Raw genomic sequence first — 7853 nt, 5'->3', positions numbered from 1 at the left:
CAGTATTAGTAATTTATTTGAAACGAAAAAAATATATATCGAATCGTTATAGAACCTGTTTTTTTTACGAAGTTCCCAATCAAAGATACAAAGTCTCTTTTGAAATTATATATTGGGTTTAGTATTTTTGTATTCCAAAGATAGTGCAGATTTTGTATTTTCACGGGCTATCTGCTCGCGTATCATGGACAATACAGAAGATCTTGTGACTGCTAATTATGTCATATTATAAAACGAAAAAAAGAAGAGAAAATGTGAATAAGGCCTTATCTAAACATACGTCATTTGATGCCTCCTCTTAACCAAGAAGTACTATTATAAAATAGCTATCCCGATTGGCATATTAGATAGGCATCCCGAATAGACACAACTGTAAGATTTCATTTTATATAATAACAATTCCAACAGATTGCACTTTCGAGCAAATGTATCTATTCTGAATATGTGACTTGCGAGTCTGTTATTATAAAATTCAGTGTATAAAATGCATTCATTGATGAATCCAGTTGCGCTGGCGAATTGTTAAAAGTCAAGAAATATAAAGCATTAGGCTTCAAGCCAACATCAGCAACGATCTCGTTGGTAAATGTGTAATTGTATATAGGCACTGGTATTTTATTTTTTGGTAACCTGATTAGGTAATTTTTGCCGAACCGCACTGTATGTACTTGCAATAAATTATTTGCGCAAGTTTTGACCGTGCGACGACACTTGCCGCTGGCCTCTCGAGCTGACTGCACGCACGTCTTCTCTTCAAATCCCGTTGTTCCAGATCAAACAGGTACTTATTTCTTGACGACTTTATTTATATACGGGGTGTTATGAATCTAAGTGCAAAGTCTAAAAGGGTTGATAGATCATTTAGAGTATTTTGAGTCAATTTTGAGTTTCATGGGTTAGAAAATATTTTTATATCTATCTGATTAGCTGTTATTTTGTAACTATTTTTTTTTGTGTAGAGGAGTTTAAGAAGCCTGTAATATATTTATTTTGCTTTTCCGAAATTCTGGACGTATCGAATTAAAATAATTGATGAAAATTTGTGAATTAAGTCAAACATAAATAGGGGTTTGGAACTGAAAATTCGTCACAGAAGAATTGCTTCTATTGATTAATGATTAAATATTCGAAATTTGATTGTGATATAACTTTGAAAAAACACAACATTCAAAGCGATTATCTCATTAAGACTGGTTTAAACGGTTTTTAGGATTCGCCAAAAACCTTTCTTCACCCAAAAGCGAAGGCAATGTATAAATTCTCCGAAATATTTTGTATGGTTCGTTTCGTGTAAATAAGCGTGCACTCTCAAGCGCTCCAGCGAGTTTTCATTATCCTCACCGAGCTAGAGGAAATCATAAATTTAAAAGTCGGTTTGTGACAATTCTTATAAATTGTAATATACAAAACTAAATCTATGACAAAAGATATACTTATCGATCGCTTTGTCATTGTCGATATTTTAAGTGTCTTCTTGTCGGCATGTCGTCTAGAATTTGATGGACGATCAGCCTCCACTCCTCAAAAGTATATATAAAAATTAAAGAAGATATTAAGATTGATTGAAATTAAAAGTCATTACAATTGTAATAAAATTTTAATTTTATCATTAATTCATCTTCTACGGTAATTTGATGATAATCCGTTTCTATCATTTTTCCAGGCTGTACTCATTAGACTAATTATTCTTTGCATTGAAATGTGGAATTGAGTTTTGAGAGTATGTGGGCCACAATTTTATACAAATTATTGCCAGCGGATTGATCTTTAAAAAATATCTCTCATATATTGTTTTTTGTCCAAGTCTTACAGATAAAATGGTGTCTATTCGGGAAAGTGGTATATATCCGCCTAACAGGATAACTATCTAATTGCATTTCGTTCTTCAATTCAAATTCAATTACATCAAATGACGTCTGTTTATATAAAGCCTTATTCATGTTTTTCAATTATTTTTGTCGTTTTGTAATATGACATATTCAGCAATGATACCCGAGCAAATAGCCAGTGAAAATGCAAAATCTGCACAATCGCTGGGATACATATTGTGTATTTAATGCTGAAAATATTGCATGTAATATTTCTTTAAAATATTGCTCGCTTCTTTTCTTCCTCGTTTGATCAATGCTCATTGTAATCGTCGTGTCCATTGATGTCGTCTGGAATTTGTTCTGTGCCAGTTTGAAGACAGGAAGATTCCATAAGTTCTTTGATTTGGTCTGACCATCCTCGCCTTCCCTCCAGCACTCCGGTGACCACCAGACTCTCCACATTCTTCCTGGAAATATGACCAAAGTAGGAAATAACCCATTTCCTACATGTTGTGGAGAGCCTCTCTGAAATTGTCGGCTCTTTGAGGATGGAGATGTTTATGAGTCTTGCAGTCCATGGTCCCTTTTTCAGGGCTAATGTCTTGACTTTATACAATGCAATGGAGAACTCCAGAGATCGCACTAGGTGGATTTTAATTTTTCTCATAATAGAGTGGTTCTTGAATATATCATTATCAGACTGACCATCGCCGTTTTCGCCATTCCTACTCTTCTGGGGATTTTCGATTGACGTCCTCCTTCCCTTGAGATCAAGACACCTAGGTAGATAAAGTCGTCAGCTGCCTCATAGTCTTTCAAAGCATTGGACTTTATGAGAGTCGCAAATCTGTCAATAGGATTTTTGTTTTTCTCCAGATCCAGGTGTCTACACACTATTGTCTCTCAATTCTATGAAGTAGTTTAGCCATTTTATCGTCATTGCTGGCCATTTACTCTATCGACTATTTATTTTATAATTTTTACATACAGGTGCATAAACATAAATATGTATGTATGTTCATGATTACACGGGCGTGGAGTCGGATCAAAGTTTACCGCCTCTTTCTTTATTTTATGATTCGATTCCGACTTCGACTCCAACTTGAACGATTTTCGTTTTGCAATTCGACTTTTATAAAGAAATTATTGAATTTAGATTTATCATTCGATTTACTTCAATAAAATTAGAGACTAGTAATAAAAATAACTCAGACCTGGTTGATTTTTTACGACTCTGACTACGTCTCCACAGCCCTGATAATTACACAAGGCAACTTTAAAAAAGCAAAAATAGATGTAAAAATCAAATGGCAGCACAATATGTAATATGTAGCTTTTTTATTTTATTTATGGTGTTAATATGTGTTCTATGAATTACATACATATGTTACCAATTACAAACCTAATAACCATATGTATTAACAATATGTTGCAGTTGAAATGGGGTGCTCAAAACTTCCCAAGTTTTTCACCGTAATGATGACATCCGAGCGTGATGGGCAGCTGTAAGTATAATTGACTTAATTTCTTTCAAAATATTAAAAGAATCGAGCATTTTATTCGCACAATAGAGAATTCGATATACACTCATTTTGACTTATTTATACTCACCGATCACGTTATTATAGTCTTTAAAAAATCAAACTGAAATTCAGCTTGGGGGACTGTAATGTTAGCTGTGATTTTTTTTCAAAATTGTGTTATTTATGTAATTCACCGTATAGATGTTCGCTTTTTTATATTTCTTTCGATTTAATCATCCCTTAAGTCAAACTTTTCTCATGTAATAGGTATGATGAATTTCGTACACTTTACATTTCAATCTTTATAATGATATAAAGTTAGTAAAAAGTCATTAGCAAAATCTGGCAACATGAAGCAGAACTTTAGTCTTATTGAAAATTCAAAATGTGCGAGTTTCCTTACGTTAGTTTTAGAACTTGTGTGTAATTAACGAATTCTGTATTTGATACTACTTACATACATATTTATATACGATTTGTTTTATTTACATTAGGGTCAATAGGCCGGTACAAATAGGTGTGTTGCTTGGAAGGGATGCGCTGTGTCATAGGCATGTTTCTACCCCAAACATCTCAACATACGAAAACATGACAAATGAGGAAATGAGACCACCAAGTCCACCGAAACCCCACATTAAGCGAAGACACTCAGTCTGAGTTTAGTCTATAAAAATTTATAATGTTCAGAAATGTTCACAAATGTATAAATGATTTTTATTTTATTTTCAATTGGAATATAGCTATACAGTAATGTCTTCTTTTGGTTTAAAAAAATATAGGACTTTCAATTCAGTCAAAATAAAATCATTTTTATATTCATGTGTTTTATTTTCAAATTTAGTCATAGCGACATTTCAGGTATACCCAAATTAGTCACCATTGCCAAATATATAATACATACACAGTACAATTATACAATACACAGTATTTTAATTCAACTACATACACAGTACAATTGTACAATACACAGTATTTTGATTCAACGAAGGAAAGGAGGTATATTCAAGGTAAAAATAAGAAGTCTGTTTTAAAATTATCTATTTTATTTTATAATTTGTACGATCTCAGTTTATAATTAAGTTTAAAATTACATTAAAATAAAGACTTCATCGAAAAAGCGAAAATCCAAAAAGCCGCATTTTTGAAATAAGCAGTTTCAGGAGGTTAAAAAAACATTGAATGCCCTGGAACATGAGAAGACCACCCATAAAACAAGGAAACCAAAGAAGGTAATAAACGAAGCTTGACTATCATTATACCGATATCTATTCTATAATACATATATTTACGTTTTGTCAAATACAATTCAATATTTTAAATTATCTATTCCATGTTTTGATCATCAATGAAGTCTCAGCCCAATATTAATTTGTTAATTTCAACATTTCCAGAGTGATTTGAATCCGATGCAACCGCTACTTCAAGAAAAACCGTTCTTCCTTCCAAATACCAAACCACAAAAAGATCCATTATACAAATACAGAGATGCGGATTTGGATAAAACTTACAGTACATTCCTGCTTAAATATTTGAAGACAGAGTGAGTTTTTTCTATTAAGATTCCGTTAATTAATTTAATTTGGTACGTTGAAAGGTATTTTAATCGGTGGTTAAATTATTAATCTCGGAACTTTTGCATTTCTGGAATTTAATACGAAAAATATACGTGATGAAATCATTGAAATTTTATGATAATTCATAATTTCTTTAACGACCTTCATTTCCACTGATCCACTACCTCAATATATAATTATTGAGAGACAAAATTGAGATGCAGTGTCTGTCAACTTTGATTGTGATTTAAATGAATGTTTGAATACGGTTGTAAATAAAGCTAGACGAGAATTACATATTTTCTAAAATTGTATCATTAATTTATTAAAATTGTTTAATTAAGATATTTGTATTTAAGGCATTTTATTCGGTGGCTTAATTATTAATCTCAAAGCTTTGGCATTTTCTTGAATTGAATATTCAAAAATATACCAAATGAATTCATTGAAAAATTTGTCTTAAAATTTTAAGCTACTTTTAGAAAGAATACCCTCGTTGAAGTATAAGAACTGAAAAGATGTCTTATGTATATTAATACAAATATAAAGTATTATTAATACAAATTTCAAAAGTTTTATTTTAAACGCTTATAATACAATTTCTTATATGTATCAATTTCAGACAGAAAAGTATAGGAGAATAATTCTACAACTCAAGGACAAAATAAATCTTGTACATATCTATGGAGTTGAATAATTTCCGGTCTATGGTTCGAAAACAACCACCAAGTGCCCAATTGCTGATCTACGGTATTAGAATTAGATTTTTTTCTCATTCTGTTTTTCAATGTAATACATGTATGTTTTTTATTTCTTTCGGTTTATTACATATTTCTGAAACTAAAAATCGTGTGTCAAATATGTGTAAAAATATTTATAAGCGATTTTTTGATTTAATTATATCTAATTATTCACATTTAAGTAATGGTCGCATTTTTATATCTGGAGATTTTAATCTGAATTCTTCTAACTGTTTTCCTGATGACCTTAATTTTTTTATATCTTTATTTAACTTAAAACAAATTAATACTATTCGAAACTCTTTTAATAATTCCATGTTGGATTTTCTATTAACAAATTTAGATTGTCAGAATATTATTATTTCAAATTCAGTTGATTCCTTAGTTCCTGAAGACAGCTATCATCCTGCTCTTGATATTAATTTAAATTTAACTATAACTTATTCCTCACTTCGTTTAATAAATAACTGTCTTAATACCTCTGTTCTAAATGGATGGTTATTTACAAATGTTGATTTCAAATATTTAAATGATATTCTTTGTAATTGTCAATGGGAGCGAGTTTATGAGTGCAAAGATGTTAATGTGGCCTTCTCTAATTTCTATGACATTATATATCCCTAATTACATCCTAAAAGGATGTGAGGTTAGTCTCTTAGAACCTTTAAAATTCATTTTTAACTTAATTCTAAAGAACTCTTCATTCCCCAATTTATGGAAATGCTCTAAAGTAACTCGTATTCATAAGAAGGACGATAAATCTTGTGTAAGGAACTACAGACCAATTACTATCTTGTCAGCGCCAGCCAAAATGTTTGAGGTAATAAATATTACACAGATACATTTTTAATCACTTTCAAAATACGCTCATTGATCAGCAGCATGGCTTTCGTCCGGCCAGATCAGCTTTTACCAATTTGTTATGTTTCTCTAGTGACATGACCAGCTCTTTGGATTGTAATAATCAAATGGATGTAACATATACTGATTTTGAGAAGGCGTTTGATAAAGTTGATCATAAAATTTTAGATAGTAAATTAAGTTTTATTGGATTTAGTAATAATCTTGTTAGTCTTTTTATTTCTTATTTACAGGATCGACGTCAATTCGTTAAGTTTGGGAGTTGCTTTTCTTATGAGTATGTTGCCACTACTGGGATTCCCCAAGGATCAAATCTTGGCCCTTTATTATTCCTAATATTTATCAACGATATTCAATCTTCTATTCACCATTCTAAATTTGTATTATATGCGGATGACTTAAAAATCTATAAGAGAATAATTGGTTTACCTGACGCTCTTTCTATTTGCAAGAGGATTTGAATTCTATTTTTGAATGGGCTAATGTTAATAAACTTCCCTTCAATATCCTAAAGTGTCGGGTCATTTCTTACTGTCGTTCTCGTTCTCCTATTAAATATCCGTATAAATTTCATGATTCTCTTCTTCAGAGAGAATTATTTATATCTGATCTGGGAATAGTCTTCGAAAATAGTTGGAGTTTCAACATCCAAATTGAGAATATCTGTGATAGGGCAACAAAAATCCTTGGATTCGTAATCCGTAATTCGTCCGAACTAGGGCTCACTGCCATTCGTCTCTTATGTATATTGTACATTAGTTCGCAGTGTGCTCGAGTTTGGCTCCATTATATGGTCTCCCTATCAACTTCGTTACTCTCTAATGTTGGAACGAGTCCAAAGGAAATTCCTTAGATTTTTATATCTGAAGACATTTTGATTTTATCCATATCTGTTCTCTAGTGCCTTTGTCTTGGGATCTTTGGGTTTCAACTCCCTGGCAAAGAGAAGAGATTTATTTCTTGGGAAACATTTCGTAAAATTACTTAGAGGAGAGATTCACAATCCCGCTATCCTGGAGAAACTAAAATTCTGGGCCCAGGAAAATCATAGAGTTTTAAGAAAACATGATATATTTTTGCCAATTCGGGCTAAATCAAACGTGCTCATGAACTCCCCCCCTCTCGAGAGCTGTTCGACTCCTTAACTTACTGGCACATTACTAGGACCTCTTCGATGCCAGTTATGTTGAGTTGGTGGAACACATCCTAAATAGCACGATATAAATTTTTCAATTTTATTTCTTTGTTTATATTTTGTGTACATATTTCTTACTTGATTTTTATTATTTTTTTATGATGTTTTTTTTTATTTATGATTTATATTATATTTTTATGATGTTTTTTTTTATAATTTTTATTATTTGT

This window comes from Arctopsyche grandis, chromosome 2 (genome assembly GCF_051622035.1).
Source record: "Arctopsyche grandis isolate Sample6627 chromosome 2, ASM5162203v2, whole genome shotgun sequence".
Classification (NCBI taxonomy): Eukaryota; Metazoa; Arthropoda; class Insecta; order Trichoptera; family Hydropsychidae; genus Arctopsyche; species Arctopsyche grandis.
This window is presented reverse-complemented; position numbering follows the sequence as displayed.